We start from the raw sequence: 27,537 nt of genomic DNA, 5'->3' as shown, positions 1-27,537 counted from the left end.
CTAAGTATGTTTTTCTTTGAGAAGTAGGGATTTTTCAAGAGAGATTGGAATTTAATTGTTTCCTTTCTAGACAAACATGCTGTCGGATTGATGCTGATGGAAAGGCCAATCGGATGTCAGAAGGACAATGGTACAGCAGGATTAAGCATCGAGGTCCGTGGCAGGACAGGCAAACAAGCAAAGGTCTCCGATTGCTGGAAAAGACCCTTATAAAATAAATTGAAGATAACAGGCTCTCGTTTTATCCTCCCTGGCACTCACATCAACTCTACTTCTGTTATGCTAACGACTTGGGTTACTTTCTTATTAAGAAATGCTTCTGATAACATTCCCGTGCTCTCATCCGCGCACATCTGGAATGCAACAGAAAGGGCAAAGTGATTAAGACTTAAGACGTCGTGTATGTCATGGAAACACTCAGTGCTCTTGCTTATCAAGAGGGGATTTAAAAAATTAAACCCAAAAGAAGAAGCAGCAGCAACTGTCGGTAATCCTCAAGAGTGACTGGAAATCTGTTCTGCCAGTTCATGCTTGGAAATGGAGAACGGGTTCACATGCGCATCACAATCACCTGAGTCTGGCTTAAATGTGTGAACGAACCACCATGGATCAAACGCAGGAGGCAGAACGTCCTCGCCAGCTTTAATGAAAAGCTTCCCCGGCAAAAGCAGTTCAAGCACTCCACTGCAGGTCATCAGATGCAAAGGAGTCAAGTGATGAGACACCACTTCAGCCTGGCCTACACAGGCCGCAGAAATGCAGAATGAGGTGATACAGTTCTCAGATCTGCTTTGCATGCAGAAGGTTCCAGGTTCATATCCCAGCACCTTCAGTTAAAAGGATCAGAGAGCAGGTAATAGGAAAGACCTCAGCCTGAGGCACTTGAAAGCCGCTGCCAGTCAGAGTAGACACACTGACCCTGACAGGTCAAGGGTCTGGTTCGGCATAAAGCAGACTCATGCATTTGCAAAGAATATGGCTTATCCATGGCAGTGAACTGCAATACTTCCAAGACGCACTTGGGGGATATCCTTTTTAGAGGCTTCCCATTGCCTCTACTGGGATAAAGCTAATATAGCAGAGAAAAAAGGGTGTGGCCCAGTTCAGGGAGAGCCTGTTTGGAGCAGTGGTTAGGCGCGTGGACTCTAATCTGGGAGACCTGGGTTTTATTTCCCCACTCCTCCACACGGAGCTGCTGGTATGACCTTGGGTCAGTTACAAGTTGTTCCGGACCTGTTTTCTTACGAGCAGTTTTCCTAAGAGCTCTCTCATCCCCACCTACCTCACAGGGTGTCTGTTGTGGGGAGGGGAAGGGAAAGGAGATTGTAAACCACTCTGAGACTCCTTTGTTGTTGTTCAGTCGCACAGTCGAGTCCGACTCTTCGCGACCCCATGGACCAGCTCCCGCCAGGCCCTCCTGTCTTCCGTTGTCCTCTGAAGTTGGCTCAATTTCATGTTCGTTGCATCTATGACACTGCCTAACCATCTCATCCTTTGCCGTCCCCGTCTTCTTTGACCTTCAGTCTTTCCCAGCATCAGGGTCTTCTCCAGTGAGTGCTCCCTTCTCATTTGGTGGCCAAAGTATTTGAGCTTCAGTTTCATTATCCGGCCTTCCAGGGAACAGTCAGGGTTGATTTCTTTTAGGATTGACTGATTTGATCTTCTTGCAGTCCAAGGAACTCTCAAGAGTCTTCTCCAGCACCATAGTTCAAAAGAATCTATTCTTCGGCGCTCGGCCTTCGTTATAGTCCAACTCTCGCAGCCATACATGACTACTGGGAATACCATTGCTTTGACCATGCGGACTTTTGTTGGCAGGGTAATGTCTCTACTTTTTATCATGCTGTTTAGGTTAGGGTAGTGAAGGGCAGGGTATAAATCCAATCTCTTCTTCTTCTTTGTCTATGCCAGTTTTCTGCTTGCGGGGGGGGGGGGCGTGCTCCCTTCCACAACTTGCAGTCTAAAATAGTCTACCACCCCATTCTAATATACCCCTGCCGTGTGCATAGATTTAGCTTTCTTCCTGCAATGTATAATTCATTCATGGAATTCACTACCATAAAATGTGGTGACAGCCACTAACTGAAATGGCTTTGAAAGGGGATTAGACAACCTTATGTTTAGGGTCAAGGCTGTGGCTCAGTGGTAGAGTACTTGCTTTGCATGCAGAAGGTCCCAGGTTCAATCCCCAGTATCTCCAGTTACAAGGATCAGGTAGCAAGTGATGAGCAAGACCTCTCCCTGAGACCTTGGAGAGCTGCTGTCAGTCAGAGGAGCCAAGACTGACCTTGACAGACCAAGGGGCTGATGTAATACAAGGCAGCTTCATGCATTCATAAATGACAGGTCTTATGTAGCTAGGAGAGAGCTACATGAATCTAACATACAGACAGTATAGTTCTGAATATCTGACAAACTAGAAACAAAAGGCTATCGATCCCATACCTTGCTACAGAATTCAGAGTGCCATTTGGCCATTTGCTGCTAAAAACAGAATGCTGGACTAGCTTGATTTGGGGGGGGATTCAGCAAGACAGTTTTCATGTTTCTAAGATTCTCTTCTCAAGCCCTACTGTCCGTGGGCCAGACTGCTGAGGTGAAGGGGGTGGTAAACAGACGGCTCTTCTTTTCAGTGGTGGCAACTCACTCCTGGAATGCCATTCCCACCTGCTTGGTGCCTACTTTACTCTCCTTTGGGCACCAGGCGAAACACTTCTTTTCACCTAGGCTTTTAACTGAGGGGTTCCATATTCTGGCGGTTTTTATGGTCTGCTTTTAGCCTGAGGTCTCCTTTATGAATATGACTGTAAGCCGCTAGACGTGGCTTTATGCTCTTTTTATGCCTCTGGCTTATAGCTTTTGTGATTTTATTGCATTGCTTTCCTTTGGGAGCTGCCTCCAGCAGCTCCCCAGAGAGGTGGCATATCAGTTCCCCAAACCGGTAAATGATGTGCGTGCTCACCCAAAACGTCCCTTCAGAACTGGAGTCTACGCAAAGCCAAAGCTCACTGGAGCTGCCATAGTAATGGCTGGTAGTGGTCCCGGGGAGGGGAGCAGTGGCCACAAATATACCTACCTCAAAGCCAACCCGGGGTTTTTGGTTTTTTGGAGCCCCGGTTACACAGGCCGGAAAATGCGGGGGGGAAGCATGGCTGTTTGCCCCGGAACAAAGTAACGCCCGGCAGCCTGATCAGACGTCCTGTCGAGGTCCCGTGGTTAGGCCATTAGGTGCCGATCACACGGCTAGTCTGCAGCGCAGCAAAGAAAGGGCACGGCGCAATCACACCAGCAATCGCGCCGCTTCCGTGGCAAACAGTGGTTTGTTTGTTTGTTTCACTGAAGTTTGCGCATGCACATGATCATTTGTGCGCATCCTGTGGAGACTTTAAAAAAACAAACATCCGGTTTGCAACGGGACATGGGCGCGCGCCGGATGCCACGGGTTTCCAGCAGAAACGCAGTCAGACACCCGCCCTTGCCCTGCATTTTCCGGAAACTAGTACATCGTGTGTGGTGATTTTTTACTCTGCATCTTCGGCAACAAGCCACGGGTTAGCCACGGGTGCACTACGCTTCCCAGATGTTGCGGTGTGATCGCGCCCGGAAAATCCACCTATCATCTGTGTCTTCAGCGTGGCAACTTCTCCGTGTGAACGGGGCCTAGGAAGGGCAGCCCCCTCCTTCTCAGGAAACCCAAGCCATTCGTGACTAACCCTACTCTGATCACTCCCAATCTAAAATTTCCAACTTTCCTATGGCTTCTGTGTTTTGGACTAGATGAGGAACTGTGTAGAAGGAGAGAGATCATAAGGCGCTCATGGGTGACCCAAGCACAAGACTTTTCCATTTCTTTCATGGGCTTCCACAAAAATATATCCAAACGAACCAGTATGCCAATGTTCAGGCTCAGCCAGCAGACCATCTTCTTCTTGGGACAGAGAAGCGCGGGGCGTGCCCCCTTCAATATGTATTTCATACAACGTGGAACAAGGAGTCCCAACTTGCATTACTGTTCCCTCTTATAAAGAGAAGCCATCACAGAAACTGGGTGAGCACATACAGCTGCCCAGGCCATAGCTGTGTATCATGACAAGGAGCTCCAACATTATGGTAGTCAGAAGAAGAAGCACATGACCCAGCATAAGGACGGATTACAACACATGCTGATCCCGCTTCTCATTACTATTTATTAAATTAGATTTTTAGACCTCCCTCCCCTGTACACACAAGGCTCCAGGCAGTGAACAGCAACATAAACTAAATTCAAAAATCAAACAGTTGAAACAAAACAGTTTAAGACAATTTCAAAACAGTTTCAGACGGCACTAAATATTATCAGTTATACAGTTACCCACCCACCCCAACGGGGAGGAAGAAACGGAGTGCCAGGCAAGATGGAAACCCTCGCTGTCCTCAACCACAGGCTTTAACGCCAAGACAAAAATCCCGGCCGGACTTTACAGAGGTTTTTTTCCTATTTTGGTCCATGCAAAGTTGCATTATTGAATTTTTAAAAGAACTTTGCTAGATCAGACAAAAATCCTGATGCCCAAAGGAAACCCACAAGTAGTGAATACAGGAAATAGCTCTTCTTCTCAGCAGCTTAGTATTCAGAGGTACATTGCCTCGGAAGATCGAGGTTCTATTCAATTATCCTTGCTAATAGTTATTGATGGATCTGTTTGATGCAAATTTGCCTAAACCCCCTCTTGAAAGAGGCCCATCCTAGTGAGGACCACCGCTGCTTATTTATCTGCTACAGTTTTAATCTACCCTTCTTCACTTCAAGGTAGTATGCACAGCCTTCCTCTTCTGCCGTCTCATCCTCACAACAACCCTGCAAGCAAATTAGGCTGAAAGGCGGTGACTGGCCCAACGTCCCCCAGGAAGCTTCCATGGCGGTATGCGGGTTTGAAGCCGGGTCCCCCAAATCCTAGACCCACACTCTAACCACTACACACTGTGACCGCAAATTCCATAGGTTGCATCTATGCAAAGGATTTCTTTTTTGTCGGCCCTGAATATACTGCCAATCAGTTTCATCGAGCAGAGAGGGGGGTGGGATTCTATCAACTTTCTCCACACCACCTCATCAGCGGAACAGAAAAACGGGGATTTACGCTCTGTGAAACAAGGCAGAGCTAAATTAAAAGCCTAAAGTATACATTTTGTATATTCGTGTGTTTGTTGCTAAACAAACTCACTGTACCATTTACTGGCTTGGTTTTATACACCAGTCCCTGGGTGGCCACACGGACTACCCTGCTTTCTTGGAGACTGTTTTCACAAAACTCCAGCTCACATGAGGGTAACAAATGGAGGACAGATGTAATAAATTACAGCAAATCCAAGCACAATCGTCTTCTCCTAATGTTTTGAGGCAGACAGGAAATGTACTAGAAAGAGTTGTTTATAACAGCCACTTGATTTTCTAGGACAGACAGGAAATACACAATAAAGATTCGGTTGTAACAGCCACTAGATGATTATTATTTTTTAAAAAAAGAGAGACATGATTTGAACATTCAGCTGCACCTCTGCACAACGCAAGCCCTCACGTACTCTTTAAACTAATCACTTTTATCTGTTACACATGTACAAGAGCATTTCCCCCTGTAGCAGCGCTTGCAAAGTCATTTCATCGTCCAGAAAGTTCTCTCAAAGGCCCGTGACTGGCATCTGTGTTGAAGCAAGAAGCAGAGGGAGGAAGAAACCCTGACAAATTTTCCTTTTATGAAAGGACACAGAGAGTGTCATCTTCACTGTGCAGCCGCTTACAGTTCGAAAAATGCTCCAGGCAAGTCCTGTCTTCTCTGTTCTTCCTTCTTTCTTTTCCCAAAAGGGAAACACGGGAGAGGAACAAGAGAAGAAAACCACAACATTTGCAATTTCAGTCCTTTAGAGAGGTTCGTGCACCTGAGGCCAACACTGATGCTATCACCTTGATCTCAAATGGGTTGAAGTGGGAACATTTCTCACTAAAATGTTGTCTTGTTACTCAAGCTATTACATTTAACGAACACACAGCTCTTATGCTTGACTAGAAAGGTCAACCAGCTGTTTTGGTTAGGGATTTCAGAGGGCTGTCGTAATCTTTGTGGGTAACAACTTATTTATCGAATATTCATTCCCAGCTTTCCATTGAGGGGGGGGTGTTGACTCAGTCCAAACGGCAACCTAAAAATCACGAGTGCATAAAAGATTTTTTTAAAATGCACAGTTACAATTCCCAACAAGCCGATAAATCAGCAGCTTGCTCCATTTGTCACTTGCAACTACATTCTAGCAGGTGCCAAAATTCCTCCTGAGTAACTCTGGTTGCGGAACTCCCTAGCAGGGTTGAAAGCAGGGGTCATTTCCTGCAGGAGCACACAGGAGCGGAGCTCCGGCAGTAAGGAACTCAGGGGGCAGGCCCATGCAACAAGCCCTGCTCCCTGCTCCCAGCAGCCCTCAGTCAGGCCATGAGGAACAAGAAGCAGCCAGGTAAGTTGCAGAGTGCCCCCCCCCCGGCCCGCCTTCAGGTACAAGCTCTCCCTCCTCTGTGAGGACAGATCTGCACGTTCCCCCCCCCAATAGCTCGCACTCCAAAACAGTCCAGTGGAGCCTGAGTGGTGGGTGTTACCTTCTGACACATTGACTTATGGCGTCTGCATAGGACTTCCAAGGCAAGAGACATTCAGAGATGGTTTGCCACTGCCTGCCTCCGCGAAGAAACCCTGGACTTCCTTGGTGGCCTCCCTTCCAAGTACTAGCCAGGGCCGACCCTGCTTACCATCCAAAAACTGACCAGATCAGGCCGCCTGGGCCGCCCAGTTCAAGTCCATGTATTACCTGTGCTTGCCATCACTAAGGAAACAAGAAGGGTTGGCGGCTGCTATAACTTTCTACGAAAAACCAGCATGAAGAGCTACACCTCCTTCCCTTCACAGATAACCTGGAGAGGGAAAGTTTCACTACTTTGCCAGCTGGTTTGTCTCAAAGGCAGCAACTTTTCCCTTCAAGTGCTCTGCACATGCCACAGGGCTTCAGGGGCAAAGGGGAAAGCCAGCAAATCAAGACAAAATTCATTGTCTTAGCTACATACACCAGTAGACTGAACAGAGGAGTGGAACATCTGATTTCAGAACATGGAAGAGATGCTGTTAGTAGAGAAGGCATTCAATAATGAAAGATTAAAGAGAGGGACAATTTTTCCTCTTTTTCTCCAGCGCCTCTACAAGAATTGAAATAGTCCAGGTCCCCAAATCTAGGCAGGTCCCCTCACCTGCGAATTATGCAGTGTGTTTGTTCCTTATGGAAAATCATGCATGTTTATTGCTTTGGTAGTGTATCGATGCCCTTCCTTCCCAACTTTTAGTATGTTTGCAATCTCTGCAACTGTAGAGGCTAAAAAAGTTGCCCTTTTTGTTAATGAAATCTGAGCATCTGAGAAGCCATATAAAATGCCTTCAGGCTGCATGGACACACAGTTTACCCACCACCTGTATTTTTATGATATTATTTCCCATTGCCTCCTGAGTAACATTCACACTCATTTCCCTCTTTCAGTGCAGCCTGCGCAAGTTGTTTTAATTACTGCAAATTCTTCTCACTTTGGTCATCAGAACAGGACACCAAAACAGGATTTTTGGGAGTTGCCCACTGTAATTAATTGTTTTAAATTGTTTTAACTGTATTTTATTGCACTGTGTGTCTTAATTGTGTAACTGTGTTGTTGTATTACACCTATGTCTTGTAAGCCGCCCTGAGCCCGCATGCGGGGAGGGCGGGATATAAATGCAAATAAATAAATAAATAAATCACTCAGATCTGCTGCTCTCTGATAGAACAGGCTGAAGTCAGACGGGGATGACTCTTGGATGTCTGCTTGGGTTAATTTTCCCCTAATGATAATTATAAGTTCTTTTTTAAAAAAAATAATCTCTGCCACAAAAGAAGTAATGCGCTCTCTCTCTCTCGCTCTCTCTCTCCATTGCCATAAGTGAGCTTGTATTTCCCAGTTACACCCCTTTCAATCTCTGCTCCCTAAACAACATGCATATCTAAGAGTGTGGTCATAGATCCAGAGGAGTTAGCCATGTTGCTGCAAAACAGTAAAAAGCCCAGTAGCACCTTTAAGACTAACAAACTTTACTGTAGCATAAGTTTTCGAGAAACACAGCTTTCTTCGTCAGATGCAGAGTGCGATGTTATCTTCAAGACGATATTCTGGCATTTCATTGCGGGTTTTTTTTACCCATCTGGAAAAATACATGACGGACACGCTATTGCCTAATTGACCGTTGCTGCCCTCCTAAGCGTACTTACTTGGATGGAAGTCCCAGTGAAATCAATGACCCTTAATTGCAAGGAAGTGTGTTAAATTCATAAATTCTCTCTTGTTGCTGTAGCCTTGATCCAATAAGAGGAAAGAAATGAACAAAAGGAGGTATGCACTGCAATTTCATGCACTCCCAAGTGCCCCCATTTCCCTGGAATGGTCCCTATTCTTCTCCCAGGCCTCACTGGACCTATTTTTACCATTTGGGATTCTTTATTAGAATTTTGGTAGTGTGAGTTGCTACAGTGGTCTTCAGCAATTACAGTTTCAGAGTTACACCCCTTTCAATCTCTGCTCCCTAAACAACATGCATATCTAAGAGTGTGGTCATAGATCCAGAGGAGTTAGCCATGTTGCTGCAAAATAGTAAAAAGCCCAGTAGCACCTTTAAGACTAACAAACTTTATTGTAGCATAAGCTTTCGAGAAACACAGCTTTCTTCGTCAGATGCAGAGTGCGGTATTATCTTCAAGACGATGTTCTGGCATTTCATTGTTGTTGTTTTTTTAACCATCTGGAAAAATACATGATGGACACGCTATTGCCCAATTGACCGCTGCTGCCCTCGAAGTGCGGCTTTTTAGAGCAGCAGCAAAAGAGAACCACGGCAGCGAGATCAGGCAGATCCCCCAAGCCGCTGCGCATATGCTCCCCAGCGTGATCAGATGCGAGGGGAAAGCCATGGACAGGAGAGCAAGGCGAGTCAGCTGCGTATGTGTGTGCCTGCGCAGTTCGGCAGGGGGCCTCGCATTGCTGCGGGAGACGGGCACGTCGGCGATCACACGGCCGCCTGTGCAGTGGATTTTGCAGTAGATAGTAGTGTTTTGCAAGGGGGGGGGTGTTACTCCGCATCTTCAGCCGGAAGGGACGGGTTGGAGGCGGGTGCGCGACGCTTGCCAGATGTTGGCATCTGATCGCGCCGGTTTAATCCACCCTCAATCCATCTGTTCCGCGGGGCAATTCCTCCCGTGTGACCAGGGCCCCTGTTTAACTTGTAGTTTTCTCCTGGCTCTTCTTCCAAGAATGTATTACATAGGTCTGCTTTCCTTACCAGCATGGTGGAGTGGTTAAGAGTGGTGGATTCTAATCTGAAGAACCAGGCTCGATTCCCCACTCCTCCAAATGAAGCCTGCTGGGTGAATGTGGGCCAGTCACAGTTCTCTCAGAACTCTGTCAGCCCCACCTACCTCACAAGACGCCTGCTGTGGGGAGAGGAAGGGAAGGTGATTGGAAGCCGCTTTGAGACTCCTTCAGGTATAGAGAAGTGGGGTATAAAAACCGACTCTTCTTCTTCATCATCATCCTTACGATAACCCTGAGATGCAGACAGAGAGAATGACTGGCCTAAGGTCATCTAGTGATCTCTGAGACAGTACCAGAATCTGAACTCAGATCTCACAAGTGCAGCTTAGTGCAAGTAGTTAAACTAGCACATCAGGCTATGTTAGACCTTGCTTGCTGAGGTGCCACTGTACTCTAGGCAAGTGGGGGGGGGGGTTTTAACACAAGAGCATATTCAGAAACAGGACTCAGTGTCTCCATACAGATCCTGTAAGGCTGAAGGGGTAGAATCCCAATTCCTTCTTCCTCTGTTAAACACCCTCCACATAGTGACGCCTAAAAACCCTGGTCTTGAAGGAGAGGGGACTCCAATGAATGGGATGTCTGGGAGCATTTTGAGCTGTTGGGGGGGGGGCAAGGAATCAAGTTTCTTGGGAAGAAGTCCTTGCTCCCAAGGAAATACTGTGTGGGATCCAATCCAATGTTTAGATAAACTCTTAGGTTCAAACTGGAATTGATGCTGGTACACCTGTCGATGCTTTTTGACCCTAAAAAGCAGCCATGGAGTCCTCCATCAGCCATGATTCTGGAGAAAGGGGGTGTCAACTTCTCCTTTTTCTTGCACCCTTTCTCATGGAGCTGTTTTTACCTCCCAATACTGAAAAAAGGCAAACCTCCACATTGTACCTCCCCTCCCCCCCGAGGCAGAGGTACATATCACCTCTTTCGATGCCTAGCCTTATGCGTTTCCAAAGTTCGAAGCAGGTTACAAAACATGTTCGGTATAAGACTAATCAGAACAATTAAAACAGCAACTAAGCAGCACCACCACAAAAGATCAACTCTCAATTTCCACAGCTAAATACACCCATCAGTCATACTGTCACTGCTCTAATGTCCTCCAAAACCAAGGTATTTGTGCAGGCTTAGAAGAAGGATATGAAGTAGGGTGACAAAATGGACCTTATTCCAAACATGGGTGCATTAGCACTAAAGCAAAATGATCTTAGCAGGGAGAACTGAACCAGACAAAGGGACAGAACCATCGGAAGCAGATTTTTGTGAAGCCCTAAAACGGTGGTTGGTTTCACACAGGAAAAGTCAGTCGGTGAGGTATGCGGGTCCCACGTGCTTGCTAACCTTCACTCATGTGCACTGGCAGAACACCCCAAAAAAGCAACCTGGGTATGTCGGCTCACATCAAAACAGTTTTGTTGCAGTATTTCCACAATGCGTAAGTGAGCACGGGTAAAGTAGAAGGGAAGAAGATGTGAAAGAACAACAAAGGCACAGTGCTAGGAGAACCTGAACATCCCTGGAGTAAGCATACTTAGGAGTAAGCAGTAAACATGTTCTCCTCTGCTGACTGAATCAACCTTTCTCGCAAGAAGGGACTCCCTTGGTTGTTTCAAAGTTGGCACCAGCACCATGTACACCCCCACCATACACAGAGAGCCACTTGTCACGGGGGTTAGATTGCATGAAGTTCCAGGTGCAAAGAGCTCTGGATTGTACACAGTGACATTTTATTTGATTTTGTCACAGCAATTCCAGTGTCCTGAGAGTTTTCTCCACGTTGCTACCCAGCAAGGGGACACAAAAAGTGCAGAACTAACATAAATACTTTGGTGAACTGCGACAGTATGGTGGCTCTGATACAACATGAGCTAATCTATCAAGTATGCAAATCTTCCACTGTCCTTCATAGTGATTTATTTTGGGTAATCTACTGTAAATCTGTATTACGCATATAGCATTCTGGCAAGAATACTCTTTTTTGCTCATTTCCCAGCAAATTCATCTCTTCGTGTTTAAAAGAAAGAACCATTTATCCCACGGCAACATTATACCACAGAAGAAAGTTTGCATAGAGATGTTCCAGCATCTATTACTGACAGGGAAGTGCTCTCAATACGAATCAGAAGGAGTCTTCCTAAGAACAGTCATCTATTAAGTACTCCCAGATTTACCGATACTTCAAAACAGAACCACCATTGTATATTATTCCAGTAAAATCCAGTGTGAGATTATGACCTGAGTGTCAGAATATGACCCAAGAGATCCAGATACTAATCTGAACTCTTCTACAAAGCTCACTGGTGATCTCAGGGTCATTCTCACTCAAACTACCTCACAGGGCTGTTGTGGTGAGTATAAAATGGGGGACGGGATGCACATCACTGTGAGCTCCTTGGAAGATCAGCGGAATAAAAATGGAACAAATAAATATCCCCGAACTCCAACAAACATGTATTTTTGGCAGAGGAGTGTGTTCCTGAGACCTGAATCCTATGCAGAGCCTCTTGAGTGAAGCATAGTTCCATTCATGCACCATCATTGTGCTACCCTGCAGCACAGTACAGCCAACTGGTATAATGGTCAGGGCCCTGGACTAGGATCTGGAAGACCAAGGTCCAAATCCACACTCTGCCATGAACGCCTGCTGGGTGACCTGGGGCCAGTCACACTCTCTCATCCTAACTTACCTCACAGGGTTGTTGTGAGGATAAAATGGAGGAGAGAATTAAGTAAGCCATTTGGGCCCCCATTGGGGAGAAAGGCAGGGTGCAAATGAAATAAAGAGAACAAGCAGGGAGTGCAAGGACCTCTGTTCACTATTATATCGCATAGGATTATTAAAAAAATGCAATATATATATATTTTTAAAAACCCTTTCGCTCCACTCCCTCAAAAGGACATATATATTTTAAAAGGAATTTCACGCTCTGAGGCCGAATTGCCTTTAAGACCCAGCAGAGCAGCCATTTAAGAGAAACCTTAAAAGATGCTATCAGTGACCTTCTCATCTTGGCCTGAGTAAAACTAGACAGGTGGTCACCCAGCGTAAAAAGACAGGTGATTATGCATAATTTCATCCTACATTAAAAAAAAAAATCTTACAGGCAGGTATCTTTAAAGACCTTTTGCAGAAGTTGGCAGGTAGCCAGATGGATATGAGGACAGACAAGCTGTTCTTTCACTCCTAAAAAAGTTACGGAGAATTATATTCACATTTTCGTTCATTAACGTCCACATTCAAATGCATTTTCAAGTATGCCTCGCTGCCCGTTGTATTTTATCTCTTATGCCAATAAAGGTATTGTATTTGTATTTGTATGCCTCGAAGCACGTTAACCAAACAAATTATTCAGACAAACCTCAAGATGTTTCTGAAAGCATAAAAAAGACCACGACCCTGGATGAAACCTACCTAAGAGATTTGACTCTTCTCATAACCCTTCAGACACTCAAGAACAATCTCTTAATTTTCCCTCACAAACACCAAGTTAGGATGCTGAAGCCACTGAAGGAGGGATTCTCAGTGGTTTCCCGCCATCTGAACCATTTTACAGGATCCGTCCAAAGCCCAGGAGTGACTCAACAAGGGCTGCTACCTGAAGCTGCTGCCCTCAGCTGCGTCTCGATACCCAACTCGCCCTCTGTCACCTCTAGGCTTGCCAAGTCCCCCCAGGGGGCGGGGAAACCCCCGCCCCAGAGGCCCGTTCCCCGCCAGCGGTGGATCGGGCCCCGGGGGGAGCCCCACTCCGACGTGCGCGTCACCCAGAAGTGACGCGACCACGACGGCCACGCTGGGGGCAGGGCCACGGTCATCCGAGGGAAAACTCTATGGTTTTCCCTCAGATGGTTGTGGGGCCCCCCCAGCGTGCCCGGTGTTGTCACGTCACTTCCGGGTGATGTGCGTGCGGCGTGCTCTCTCCAGACGCCAGCCGGGAGTCCCCCGCTGCGGCGCAACACCCGACTTGGCAACCCTAGTCACCTCTCACTAGGTCTCTGTCACCTCTCACTGCCCCTGCCCACAGGCCAGAGCAGTGAGTGTTTCTCCCCTACTCCTTCTCCAGGCATCTTTAATGACAGTGCAGAAAACTGTGCATGCCCAATGGTGCTTCCTGAACTCTCATAAGCTGCCACCCACCCCAATTCCCTAGAGTCCACTGCCTTGTCTCACTCAAAGTTAGCCATGCCAAAGGCCCATCCAGTCGGATAGTTTAGGCCAGGGGTGTCGAACTGATCTGTTATGAGGGCCGGATCTGACGTAAATGAGACCTTGCTGGGCCGGGCCATGTGTGTCATAAAAGGTAATGCCAGGTAGTGGAGATATAAACTTTATAAAGGACACAGTCACAAAAGGGTACTTAAAATAAAAAAATGCTTAAAACATTAGCTCTCTTGCAATATTTTCTTTATTTAACAGTGTCTGATAACTGACACCTCTTGCTCTGAATTACTGCATCAAAATGTCTGTGCTGTTGCAATCTTGAGTATGCTGTTCAAGTGTGTATTTGTAAGCTGCAAACCTACGATGATGCAGCAGCAGCAGAACTGGAAGAAGAAGCAGGAGACAGCCAGTTCCACCGCGGGCCTGATAGAAGCCCTCCGGGGGCCTCATCCGGCCCCCAGGCCGCATGTTTGACACCCTGGTCTAGACAATATGGAAACACCTTGACAAGCCATGATTTCAGTTAATGGGACTTAAAATACAGTAAGATTTTTCAGGTATGCAGGCTAACACTGGTTTAGAGTGGCACATCATTTTTCTTTTTTTTCATTTTCAGCACTCCCAATTTGGTGGGCGTGGAAAATCTCTGAGAAGATGCAGCTGTGTAACTTTAGTGGCTTACCCATTCAGACAATCACCTCCAGACCATCAGCAACACAAATCATGGAATAAAAAAAAGAAAGTGCAACAAGTAGCCCATTCCTCCCAGTAGATACGCACAGGAAGTTTATGACAGAGGCACGGCAGCTTCTGCTCAGCATCCAGCAATCAGAGGTACCCCGCCTCTAAACAGGATATAAAGGGCAAACACGCAGGCCTTTCTCTGCTCATGGCCTTGGAAGGCCCAGCCAGTCAGAGCAGACAATAGTAAGCAAGATGAACCAATAGACTGACTCCTTATAAAGCAGGTTCCTATGATCACATGAATGTGTGAAATCAAAGCTTTCATATCACTCCTTTAAAAAATAACAATCAATTTTTTTCAACAAACACAACAAAACCAAACAAAATGTAAAGAGAGCAAGAGTGCCATATTGGGGAAAGCCTTCATATCACTCCTTGTCAACCCAGGCCTGGTTCTCATTGAGGTGATAAACCTGTGTCTAGCTTCTATCACTTCAGACTGAAGGCCCGACATTTTTTTAATCTTCCTCCCTACAGAAAACTGGATATCATAAAGTGACTATTTTTCTACATGTGGGGAATCTTTTTCTTCATCAGCTGAGCCCCCGTGTGAAGTCATACATCCTAGACCACCTCAGTAAGAACTAGGCCTCAGACGCAACATTTTTCAACACAGAGCATTCAACAAATTCTCCATTTAGCTAACAGGAGTTCTCCAGTTTCTCAGCCTTTCCCAGAACAGGTCTCATGTCAACCTTCTGCCCTTATCTCTAAACCAGTTATGACTAGGGATGCCAGCCTCCAGGTGGGACCTGGGGATTCCCCAGAATTACAGCTCATCTCCAGACTCCAAAGATGAGTTCCCCTGGAGAAAATGGAGGCTTTGGAGGGACGACTCTATGGCATTGTACCCCACTGAGGTTCCTGTCCCCCCCGAGACTCCACCCCCAAATCTCCAAGAGTTTCCCAACCAGGAACTGGAAACCCTACCCATCCCATCCCCCACTGGTGGGCAGAGAGGACCTAGCAACCAGTGTTCCCTCTAAGCTGAGTTAGTGTGAGCTAGCTCACAGTTTTTTAGCCTCCAGCTCACACATATTTTTCTTAGCTCAGGGAGGATGGCTCCAGAGCAAACTAATATATACAGTAGCCAAATCGGTCGCTCACAACTTTAATGCTGGTAGCTCACAAAGTAGAATTTGTGCTCACAAGACTCCACACCTTAGAGGGAGCATTGCTAGCAACCCTAGCTATGACATGGAAAGTACATGGCAGTGGCCAAGCCAACATGTTGGGGAACCAGCATTATGATAGGGTTACATTCAGTGTTCCCTCTAAAGTGAGTTAGTGTGAGCTAGCTCACAGTTTTTTAGCCTCCGGCTCACAGATTTTTGTCCTAGCTCAGGAAGGATAGCTTCAGAGCAAACTAATTTATGTAACAGCCAAATCACTTGCTCACAACGCAAATGCCAGTAGCTCGCAAAGTAGAATTTTTGCTCACAAAACTCCACAGCTTAGAGGGAGTATTGGATTACATTGTGGGACTAGGAAAAGGGGGGAGTGCGTTCACGAGACTTACTGGTGTGACCTTGGGACAGTCTCTTTCTTTCATTTTAGCCTACCTCATGGGGTTGCAGTGAGGTAAATATGGATGAGAGGACATCATGACAGCCATCCTGAACTCACTGCAGAAAGGAAATGGTAATGGCTACAGCCACTGCTATGGACCACAGCAGTCAGCTGCAGAGGAAAGTACATTTGTTCTTATCTACTTTAGGAGTAATAGAGGCCCCAAGTGCAACAGCTGTCTGGAACATAGCTGTGTTTATATATAAAGTCAAAAATATAAAAGATGAGAAGATCTTTTAGGCAAACAAATATAAAGTACTCAAAGGAAACATGAGTATCTTTCATCTTATTAAAAAACACACACACAATCATTTCCTTTTGCAGGCTCATTTAGCCATATCAAAGAAAAATGCCGACGCCACCTCACAAATTTAAGATCACCATCGCACACATAAATATCTGAACTGCCTTGTGAACATAAATTGTGCGGCAGTGAATGGGAGGTTGTACAAATGGTTCTGTAACAAAACAACACACAATTATTACAGCAGAGACAGTCCTCAAAAGGATTCAAAGATTAAAAGAACATCAAAAAAAAGAAGATTACCCCCTTTTCACCTCTCAAGAGAGCAATCTGGCAGGTCAGGTTTGAGATATATCTGAAAGAAATAGTGAAGGGGGGGGGGTTTGGCTGCCCTTCAGAACCAAGAGCAGGAAAGAATGAAGAATCGTTCACTAAAGAGCAAAGCACAACTTGCACAACTTGCACCAAATCAAATGATGAAACAATTTCATGCACTCTTGTTTTGTTACTAACAGTTTTAGGTTTGTGTTGGTACATACCATTTAAAAACGTACACTGTACCGAATGCAACCGTATCAGGATATCAACCGGAATGGCAAACGATTTGCATATACTTTTTATTTTTCATAAATTCATTCTGCATCCAGGAATTGATCTTCTTGAAGCTGTGTTTTTGTATAATAAGGAAACTGTATTCATTTAGTATATCTTTTTATCCCACCCTTCCTTCAAGGAGCTCATTCATTATTCCCCCATCCTCCATGATCTCCTCATAAGAACCCCGCTCAGCAGGCTGGGAGTACGGCCCCAGGGGTCGTTTAGTAGAAAAAGAGCTAGGGGAACTCATTAGCATAACTCATTAGCATATGCCACACCCCCTGACATCACCGGAAGTGTGTCATAAGGCCACACACCCCGTCCCCAGCGGTCCCGGCCGCCGCCGGCAGCCTTGCAGCTCCACTGCGAGCCCCATGAGGGTGCGAGGAAGCCCCGCGAAGGCCCTCCCTGGCCCCAGGCAGGCAGGGGTGGGGAGAGGCAGGGAGGAAGCAACTTACCCTCCCTCTTCTCCTGCCTCCTCCTGGCTGAATGAGGGCCGGAAGCGGGGCGGACGGAAGCAGGGGGCGGGGCTTCGTCATGTGCCCCGCCCCCGTACCTCACCCGGGGGAACTGCGATCCCCCGCGATCCCCCCCGAAATGACCTCTGGCTGGCCCAAGATCACTCAGCAAGATTCATGGCAGAGAGGGGATGTGAATCTGGTTCTCCCAGATCCCAGTCCAACACACTAACCACTACACCGCCCTGGCTCTGATTGGATTGAGTGGGTTGACAAAGGAAATGGAGGAGGAGGAGAATGTGTAATGGGGCTTATGTGGTTAGTAAACGCAGGAAACAACAGTATTTATATGAGAAGAGGGGCAGATGGCCAGAGACCTGGTATAAATATAACACCCAGCCAAGCCACACTTCACACTGCCTGCCAATCAAAAAGACCAATATCATACACCTGTTTTCCATCCTGGGCCTAAAGGAGACTCTAAGGCCTGTATATACCCAACACTAAGGAACTCACCAGGATAAATTTCCAATCAAGGCTGCATTCAGAAATCAAACCATAAATCGTCATGAGAACACCCTCCTCCTCCTTTCCCTCATACACCACGCTGAGATTGGAGACCTCTTGGTTTTGAAACAAGCGCAACTTTATAGTTCGTGTGTGGCAGTCTAACTAACAGCGGTTTGCTTCCTGTCTACAAAGCAGGTCTATAAATGTTTTAATCCTGGTTGAGCACTACAGGAATCATGTGCTTCCCGTGTCGTCTTGTCCACACAGGAAAAATCCAGTCAGCACAATATTCAGTGATGCATGGTTTCAATCCTGGTTTGTGGTTTAACAGTTTGTTAAAGCACCTGATTCAGACATCTTCTAAATCAGGATATCATGGATCTCAGCATGGTGCTCGAACCAAACAAACCACGATGTGTTTGTCTGAATACAGTCTGTGAAATTCCCAGTTCAAACACCAGAAATCCAGGGGGTCATGTATGTGTTGTATTTGTGCTCCTACATTTTTAAAGACAAGCTCTGAAGGGAATTGCTGTACCTCTCCATTTCTGAAGCCATCACCGGCCCCAGTATCCCTAGCCAGAAGCAAAACAGATGGTGGAACTCAAGTATCCGCACGTCACTGAAGAAGTAGCTGTCACTGTCAAGGCATCATTAAAAAAAAAAAAACCAGAAGCTTCTCCCTCAAATCACATATGATGTCTTCGTGCACTATTCAGATCAATGGGCGATAGGACATGTTTCTCACAGAAGATGTCGCAGAGAAACAAGGAAATCTAAAATGATCAATGCATAAAAGAAAATGCGTGTGGCAACCAAAACGCCTCTAAAAAGAGTGCCAGAAGTTTTAATTATGTTCTCAGAAAAACAGTATATCCCTGACATGGTCAACTGACAAAGAACACCTTCTTGAAGGCTCTCTTCACCTCCAAAAGGTAATGTTCTACCTGAACATTAAAAAAGACAGAGACTAAAAAGAAAAATGCAAACACAAAGGGAAAATGTGGATTTTTCAGCTGCAGTGGCAACACTCATGTTTGTTGGGGGAAAGGATGGCAAGTCTTTAATTATTAAACCAACTACATTTAGCAGATGGTCAAAGAAAAGTACTTTTTAAAAAAAAGTTGCCCAGAGGGTTATATAAACGAACAAGCTAAAACAGCTGGCAGCTGGCGCGTGAAATCAATAATGAGAAAATGAATCCTACTGTATCTTTGTTTTCATTGTCTGGCTGGAGACAGGGAGGACGCAGAAAGGGGGACTTCACAAACCAGCTGAACGGATCACATGAATCCAATTTGGAAATTTTATAAAGAAGCAACACCATGGGCATCGTTTGAGGTGGGGGAGGACAAAATTCGCAACAGAGTGCTCTTCGGCCCACTTTAGATTATGCTGCAAAAAGCAGTATATTTGAAAAAACAGTTGTTGCTATGAATAAGTATAAAACGGTGACCCATAAGGACAACGAGGAATATGTGGTATGAAATGTAAAGGGGAAAGGAACACACTTTCTTGATTTCCCTGTTCAGAAGTGTTGAACTCCCAGGTTAGCAAAATGAAAGACACCGACTCTCTGTGCATATGCATGTCAGTGTGTCCAGGGTGTGTGCAGCCAGTATACACTGGCACAAATGTGTGCTCTGCTCCACTTGCCCATATATATCCATCCAAACATGGGTACATAACCAATTATGTTCATATGAAATTCAGACACAGAGACACCTTCACTGTGACCAGGGAACACCACTTTTCACTCCCAATAACGGAGATAGTACCTACTGACATACAGATTGGATGCACATAGGTGTAGAACCCACGTTCAATCAAACACTGATTAGAAGGCACTCCCCTCTAGATCTATATGTCATGTGTTCCCCACGTTCAATCAAACACTGATTAGAAGGGAGTGCCCACTTTCCTCCTATGGGCACACCCCTCTAGATCGATATGTCATGTGTTAAGTGTTTGCTGTCTATACTGGTATGTCGTGTTTACAGTGCTGGTCTCTCTCACGGAGGCACCTGCCCTGCGGACAGCACTCCACAACAGAGGGGGGTAAAGTTGAAGAGGCAGGTAAGCTTACCAGAGCAGGTAGTTCCCGGCTGGACAGCAGAGGGCTGGATGATTTTTAAATCTGGTTCCTGGCCAACACAATCTGAATTTAGGGGAGGGGCTGTGACTCAGCGGAAGAGCACCTGCTTTGCATGCAGAAGGTCCCTGGTTCAATCCCCGTCATCTCCAGTTTACAAAAAGGGCCAGGCAGTAGGTGATGTGAAAGACCCCTGCCTGAGACCTTGGAGAGCCACTGCCAGTCTGAGTAGACAACACTGACCTTGATGGACTGATGGTATAATTCCATACAAGACAGCATCATGTGTGTTCAATTTCACACCTTTATCTTCCACCCCTGGGAGAACAAAGGTGTCGCTCTAGATTGTGTGGGTTCAAGGGAAAGGGTTTCCTAGCAGACACGTACAAGGCAGGCACCACACCAAAAGTCAACAAAAAGGTATGAGCTGCCTTCGGACCCCACCTCACCCCGCAGTGAGAACATGCTCAGCGATGACAAGCAGAAATTTAACAGCATTCAGTCCACACACACTCCCCTTGAGATCCATCACTTAGCTATTCTAAAGATACATCTGTGGAGGTGGGCGGGGTGCTTCTGACCTTTCCCACACCTGGCCAAAATACAGAAGCACTAAAGATACATCTGTGGAGGTGGGCGGGGTGCTTCTGTCCTTTCCCACAAACACACCTGGCCAAAATACAGAAGCATACCTTGAGCACCCTGCACCCACCCACTAACCCAGTACATATTCCATATCCTCCCAGCTAGCATCTGGCAGGGGTGGAAAAACTGGGAAATTGACTGCCGGGTCTGAAAAGACTTGGAGAAAAGGAGAAAAGCACTGGGAGGAGCATCTTGTGTCTTGGGCCTCTGAGAATTTGAAGTCCCAACACAGCGAACACAAACATTTTTTTTAAAAAACTTTTGTTAGGAAGGACTTGTGCCCTTGGCACCTATAATTTTTCACGAAAACAGTGCAGAAGGCACACAGGGTGAAATCGATGCGACTCCTAATGAAACTGCGACATAGTCTATTGGCACAGCCAGCTTGGCACAGACTAGGATCTGGGAATCCCAGATTCAGGTTCCACCACTCTACCACAGAAGATCAGTGGGTGACCTTGGGCCAGACACACGCTCAGCCTAATCTACCTGAGGGGATCGTTGCTGTAAGGATAAAGGTGAGCCAGGGAGAATGTTGCAACCTGCCCTAGGTCCCCAGTGGGACGAAAAACAGGATATAAATATCTAAATAAAATAAAGTAGAGCATAGAAATTTATATTGCGGTGGCAGTGTGGCAATTGACATACGGGTCCTGAAGCCTGGCCAACAAGAGCCCTGCCGGAAAACGACAGAGCCAAGCCAGAAAGACATCTATACCGGGCAGTGACGGCGCGTGCAATTAAAAATGAATATATGTTGTCTTCCCTATCCCCTACAAACATTGTTAGTCCCTTGTCTATATTGAGTAACTGTACATCGCTTTGAGCCCACTGGGGAAAGCGATTAATAATCATCATCATCATCATCATCATCATCATCATCATCATCATCATCATCATCATCATCATCATCATCATCATTATTGTTAACAATAAAATCCAAAAAGCTCCTAAGCACCTTGGGTAAAGCTATCAACTCTATATGCCAGATCAAAGAATCAAACAATGGTGGCTGACACTGAACTGCAAATGAGGTCTGGTCTAATATAATGCAATCACTCTTAGGAAGAAGAAGAGAGAAGAGATTGGATTTATACCCCACCCTTCACTTGGAGTCTCAGAGCGGCTTACAAACTCCTTTCCCTTCCCCTCCCCACAACAGACACCCTGTGAGGTGGGTGGGGCTGAGAGAGCTCTGACAGAAACTGCTCTTTTTCAAGGACAGCTGTGCCAGAGCTTGTGACTGACCCAAGGTCACATCAGCAGGTGCACGTGGAGGAGTGGGGAATCAAACCCGGTTCTCCCAGATTAGAGTCCACACACTTAACCACTACACCAAACTGGCTCTCTATGGAAGCTGGAGAGAGCCTGGGGGTGACTCCCAGGTCTCTTTCACCATCCTCGGTGTGATCTTAAACCATCCCTCATTAGCACACGTGAACACATGAAGCTGCCTTATGCTGAATCAGACCCTTGGTCCATCGAGGTCAGTGTTGTCTACTCAGACTGGCAGCGGCTCTCCCGGGGCTCAGGCAGAGGACTTTCACATCACCTACTGCCAGATCCTTTAACTGGAGATGCCACGGATTGAACCTGGGACCTTCTGCATGTCAAGCAGATGCTCTACCACTGAGCCACAGCCCCTCGCCACAGTGACCACAAAGAACAAGAACATGAATCAGATGCAAGTGTCCTAGCAAACACAAAAAAAGACAATCAGATGAATGAATCAAATGAAAACAGGAAAGTTTGGGTATCAGTTCCTTCCCTTCTAAGGATCAGTTCCAGTATTCCAAAAAACCTTCTCCAGTGCTGACCCAACAAACCAATGCCAAGGGAAGGGCACCCTGTACACACTCAGAGAAGCTACCATCTTCTCTCTCCTTTCTAGTTAAGCTTTCTCTTTACATGATGGTTGAGAGGCGGGGGGAGAGAGAGAAAGAAATTGCTAATTGTTGCTGGAAACAAACACAGATGGTCTGGTCTACAACATTCTTCCAATATTTTTTAACATACAAATTATACACTCTGTTCCAACTAGGACCAACTTTATTATTTTATGTGATTTTATCGGCCCATGGAAACGGCTCTCCAACCGCCCATCCGCCGTTCCGTTCGCGGCCTGTCATTTATCTAGCTAAGCAAGCAAGCCTCTCTCCCCAAACTCAAGATTAGCTGCTTTCCCAATTACTATCGACAAGGCTTATTGGAAAGTTCACTGCAAATACAAAAGACCTGGAGTTTGTAGAAAGGTGTGGAAGTCAGCGCTTCCTGTGGACATCCAGACCAGGATAATGCCATTAACATTTAATCATTTGGTATTTGCAGGGGTGGGGGAATACTTCCTGTGGCCAATAAAACATCGGCCTTCGGCCTATTCACAAAGGGGGGAAATATAGTTTAGAACAGCCTAGCTGCAGTCAGAGTCGGTTAGCAGTGCCTCATGTTCTGCAGGCTGAAATAAATAAGATGCATGAAGACATCCATTTTGACAGATATTAGATTAAAAAGGAGAGATTCTCTCTTTGATGTTAGCAAGACTTGAAATTCAAGTCATCGTGGCTTGGCTCCCATTTTTTAAAAAAAGATTTGTAAACAAGGTTTATTTCCAGAAGCTCAATTTACCTTCTGTTATCACATAAATTCTGTATAAATAAAGTACAGCCGTCAATTTTCTTCCTCCTCCCCCCCTTTCCCGCTGTTGAGCAAGACTTAACTCTCAATCACAGAATATATAAAAATGTTAAGATTGCTGGCACAGAGCATTAATTTTGCCTGTTCATTTGTTTAGGAATCCAGAAATAAGATTCAGAAACATTGCTTACAGCACAACTGTAAACGGAAGAGGCCCTGGAATAATAAAGATAAGACTGTCCCATTTAGAAAGGGAAATTTTTACATTCCTGGGTAAACATGGGTAGCTCGTAAATTGAGCAGTGCCGTTTAGCGCTGTCAATGTGACCCACGTCTCGATGAACCTTTGTGTTCTCCAAGAAAACTTAATTAAAATATTTACTGTAGAATTGTTTCACCAAGGGCACGAGAGAAAATTAACTCTTTCCAATACAACATATTCTTTCTGGCTGCACTGATGTTACATTCAAATTCAGGAAGAAGTGGGAAAGATCAAAAAAATCCTATTCAGGTTTGTGTACTAAGTAGTTCTTGAAGATATGGGAACAGTGATTCCTTGACTTGGTTGCAAAATTTGCTTGGAAACCACGGTATTTCTTTGTGTGTCACACGCTGTCATGGCTCAGGTGGGGTGTCACCTGATGCTGCCACCACTCTGGATTTAGGATCCCTTGAGAAGGCCCAGAGCACCCTCCCAAGACCTTCTGACCACCCAATTGGCCGAATAATAGGTGTGAGGACCAGGCAGAGTGAACAATGAAAATAGTTTATTTTATAAGAGGTCAAACCAGCAAGGTGCAGAATTATAATGGTAAGTGGGTGAAAAGAAATCAAATGCCCTAACGCGTCTAAATATATACTCTCCCTAGCTCACTATTCCAAGTGGCACTAGACTACTCCCCCTTCCCTCAGGATGAGGGTCTCTTCCCCACAGCAGCCTCTCCTGGCCCTGTTCCCTGGGAAGAAGAACAGCTTTTCCTGCTGCACCAGATCTTTTATTCCAAGCCCTCCTCTTTTCCTATTGGTCAATTTTGGCTCTAAAACCTCTCAGGGGCTTCTGGGAGTTGTAGGCCCAGCCTCACCTACTGCTAGCCAGGCTCCCTGGGCCTAGTAGGCCTCTGGTGGCAGAGCCCAGATCATGACACACGCCTTGTGCAAAATGGCTACAGGTTAAAATTCAGCTCCTTCTGCACTCCTGTGCAGCTGTACTGCACATTCCAGCCAAAACAAATGTGAAAAGTGAACAGAAAGGGAAACTATTCTGTGACCTAGAATATGCACAAACATTGCAACATTTCCTCCTTTACCTAGATCCGTATTCCAGCACAGCTGTGTCAGTGTGGAGAAGAAGCTGTTTTCAATTTGGAGTTTCCTCTGGAAAAGGTCTCTTCATTTCTCTCCATTGTCACTGGGACTTCATAGATCACCAGAGTATGTATCCCATGGCATCTCTCATTTGTCCTCTTTCTCACGTGCAGTTTTAGTTTACAGTACTTTTTGTTCAACTACTTTTTTCACTTACCTTGGGCATATTAGTAGCTTTGGAAGTGAGAGACCCACTCTAAGCAGGTGTTGACTGACATAACTTTGGATGATCAAATCATGGGATACACCTATGGTGCAAAAATGCAAGTGTATGCACCTGGGACATTTCTGTTCAGAGGATACATTATTAGAGAGTGGTTAAGGAACTACCCCACTGGACTATTTCAGACATTTCATCAGGCACCAAGTACAATGCCTCCATAAAATGGGGGAAAGTCCCATTAAATGAATTTTCTGTCTCACAGATGCTCTCCCAAGCCTTTTCGATTTATTCAGGTGGGTTGCCATGTCGGTCTGAAGCAAGAAAACAAAGTTTGAGCTTTGCCAACTGTTACATATAGATGGGGGAATTAGTTGCCAGTAGGGCTGCCAAGCCGCATCGGGGGATCCGTGCGTCTTCACAGGATCCCCGCCGCGGGGGGCAGCGATACGCGTTGCACCACCGTCACCAGGATGTGACGCTATGCGTCGCTCTAGCAATGGGGCTGTTTGGAGTCCCGTTGCCAGAGCGACGCGTAGCGTCACATCCTGGCGACGGCGGTGCAATGCGTATCGCTGTCCCCCGCGGCAGGGATCCTGTGAAGATGCACGGATCCCCCACCGCGGCTTGGCAGCCCTAGTTGCCAGGAAGGACTAACTGGAGTCAAGATGCAGAAGTATGGTAACTAAGCAATAAGTATAGCTAAGATTGGATTAAAGCAGTTGGTAAAAACTGTGAATAAAACCTTTTCAATTTATGTAACGAGAATACTGTGTCCAAATGGCAGGATTTTATGGGGAACACTGCATGCATCGTACTTGAGAGGTGGACCCAAATCCAGCTTTACACCAAGAAGAGGCCATCAGAAAAGTCAACTGAATGAATGCTTCTACTAGCTGGGTTTTTTTTACTGCAGTGGTAACACTTAATTATGTTTGCTGCTATTCACAGAACATCTTACCAATTGTCTTAATCCAATCTGAGCTCTAACTGGCCCTTCGTGGCAACATCCTCTTCACCCACTAACTATCTGCAATGGTTGGTGACTCTGTTTCACTGTATCTGAAGAAGTGTGCATGCACATGAAAGCTTATACACAGAATAAAACTTTGTTGGTCTTAAAGGTGCCACCGGACTCAGACTTTGTTCTGCTGTTTCAGACCAACACAGCTACCCCACCTGTACAAATTTTAGTTTCATTTCAGCCAGAGAGAAGTCCCGGAATTCCTTTCCAGTGGCTCAGCTCCAGCCCAGAACAAAGGAGTTTACCTTTGATTTCCTATGGAACAGCAATTTTCCAGATCCTGCTCACATCTTTCCCAGACAATTAGGAAAGCACAGCAGCAATTCACACAAGCCCAGTTCACATTGGGGTGACAATCTGCTGGCAACCAGCAGGAGTCCATTCAGGGAGAAAGGGGTATGGGAAGGCACCACTGGGCAACAGCATGATATCACTTCTGGGGGAAACCCAGAAGTGGCATCACGCCTCTCTAAGAATTGCTAGAAACTCTATGGTAAAAACCACAGAATTTCCAGAGATTCCTAGAGCAGACTCAAGTCACTTTCCATGTTTTCCTCAGAAGTGGCATCATGCTTTTTTCTGATTCTGATTTTCCCATTATTTTTCTCCCACCAGCCACAGGGGCGATGGCAGGAAACAGAACCTGGGGGGCAGGGAGTCCTCTGCCCCGGCAAGAAAATGGCAAGCCTGCTTCACGTGTTCCTTTTTGACATGAGTTACCGGACGGTGCGGTGGCTCAAGTGGTTAAGACGCTGAACTGCAGGCTGTGGAAGGTCAGTAGTTCAGCGGTTCAAGACCCGGGTGCCGCAAGACAGGGTGAGCTCCTGTCTCTAGTTCCAGCTCCTGCCAACCTAGCAGTTCGAAAGCAAGAAATTGCAAGTAGATAAATAGGGACCACTTCGGTGGGAAGGTAACAGCGTTCCGACCGCCTTGGTGTTTAGTCATGCCGGCCACATGACCACGGAAACGTCTTCGGACAGCGCTGGCTCTTCGGCTTTGAAACGGAGATGAGCACCGCAACCCTAGAGTCGGATTCGACTGGCTTTCGAGCAAGGGAACCTTTACCTTTACCTTACCGGACGGCTGCCCTTCTTAGGATTCAGCCTGTCAGTTGAGATCTTCAAAAGTACCCCCTCACCCAGGTACCCCACCACCAACTTTGCAAGTCAATGCCTACCCACCCAAAACAGAGCCTACTCCATATGGAGCTGTGTCCCAAGAGATTAATCTCGACCAGTGTTCCCTCTAAGCTGAGTTAGTCTGAGCTAGCTCACAGTTTTCCAGGCTCCAGCTCACATATTTTTGTCTCCGCTCAGGAAGGAGGGCTCCAGAGCAAACTAACTGATGCAGTAGCCAAATGGCTCGCTCACAGCTTCAATGCCAGTAGCTCACAAAGTAGAATTTTTGCTCACAGGACTCCACAGCTTAGAGGGAACATTGATCTCGACACCCTTTTTTGCTCCCCTACTGGCATCAGGCAATGTCTGTCTTGCTCACTTGGGCTTTTACTTGGGTTCTCTGTTTTGCTTTTGCAGCACGGCTGGTCTCCTGGCTGCGCTTCTGGGCAATTATCACTTAGATTATGTTCTGCTGCTTTGCTGGGTAATGGTGCTGTGACACGTCTGCACACGTGCCCTGCCCTACCTATGCTAGCCGCTAAAGGGTGACAGTCCTACTACCAGAGTCAGCGGATGGATCTTTCCACGCCAGCTCTTGCTATCTCTGTCAATGCACTCCTTTTCACAGATGTCTCTTTGCAGCTGTGCCAAGCCCACTAAATGCCTTCCTATGTTCCACAAACAAACACCGGACTCGCCTTTAAAAAAAAAAAAAAGTAGAACTTGCACTCTGAAGCTGTTCCTAAATTCGGAGATCCCCCTAATTCAAAAACTAAGAAAGAAGGCAATGTTTTCGGGTCAATTCTGCTCCCTTTCCC

General features: G+C 46.2%; 1 protein-coding gene and 1 non-coding gene across 2 annotated transcripts in view; both read right to left on the bottom strand.

Moving 5' to 3' along the window:
* The window catches only part of DACH2 (dachshund family transcription factor 2), a gene marked incomplete at both ends in the record, with an annotated part of 408,589 nt that overhangs the window by 266,067 nt on the left and 114,985 nt on the right, over positions 1-27,537 (bottom strand). The gene's annotated exons all lie outside the window — the stretch shown is intronic.
* TRNAV-GAC lies at positions 21,991-22,062 on the bottom strand. Its single transcript has one exon. It is a non-coding gene; the product is annotated as a tRNA-Val (tRNA).

Source organism: Gekko japonicus, unplaced genomic scaffold, assembly GCF_001447785.1.
Source record: "Gekko japonicus isolate JY-2015 unplaced genomic scaffold, Gekko_japonicus_V1.1 scaffold585, whole genome shotgun sequence".
In the NCBI taxonomy this organism is placed as follows: Eukaryota; Metazoa; Chordata; class Lepidosauria; order Squamata; family Gekkonidae; genus Gekko; species Gekko japonicus.
The sequence above is the reverse complement of the archived record's forward strand: the minus strand, read 5'-3'. Positions and strand labels throughout refer to the sequence as shown.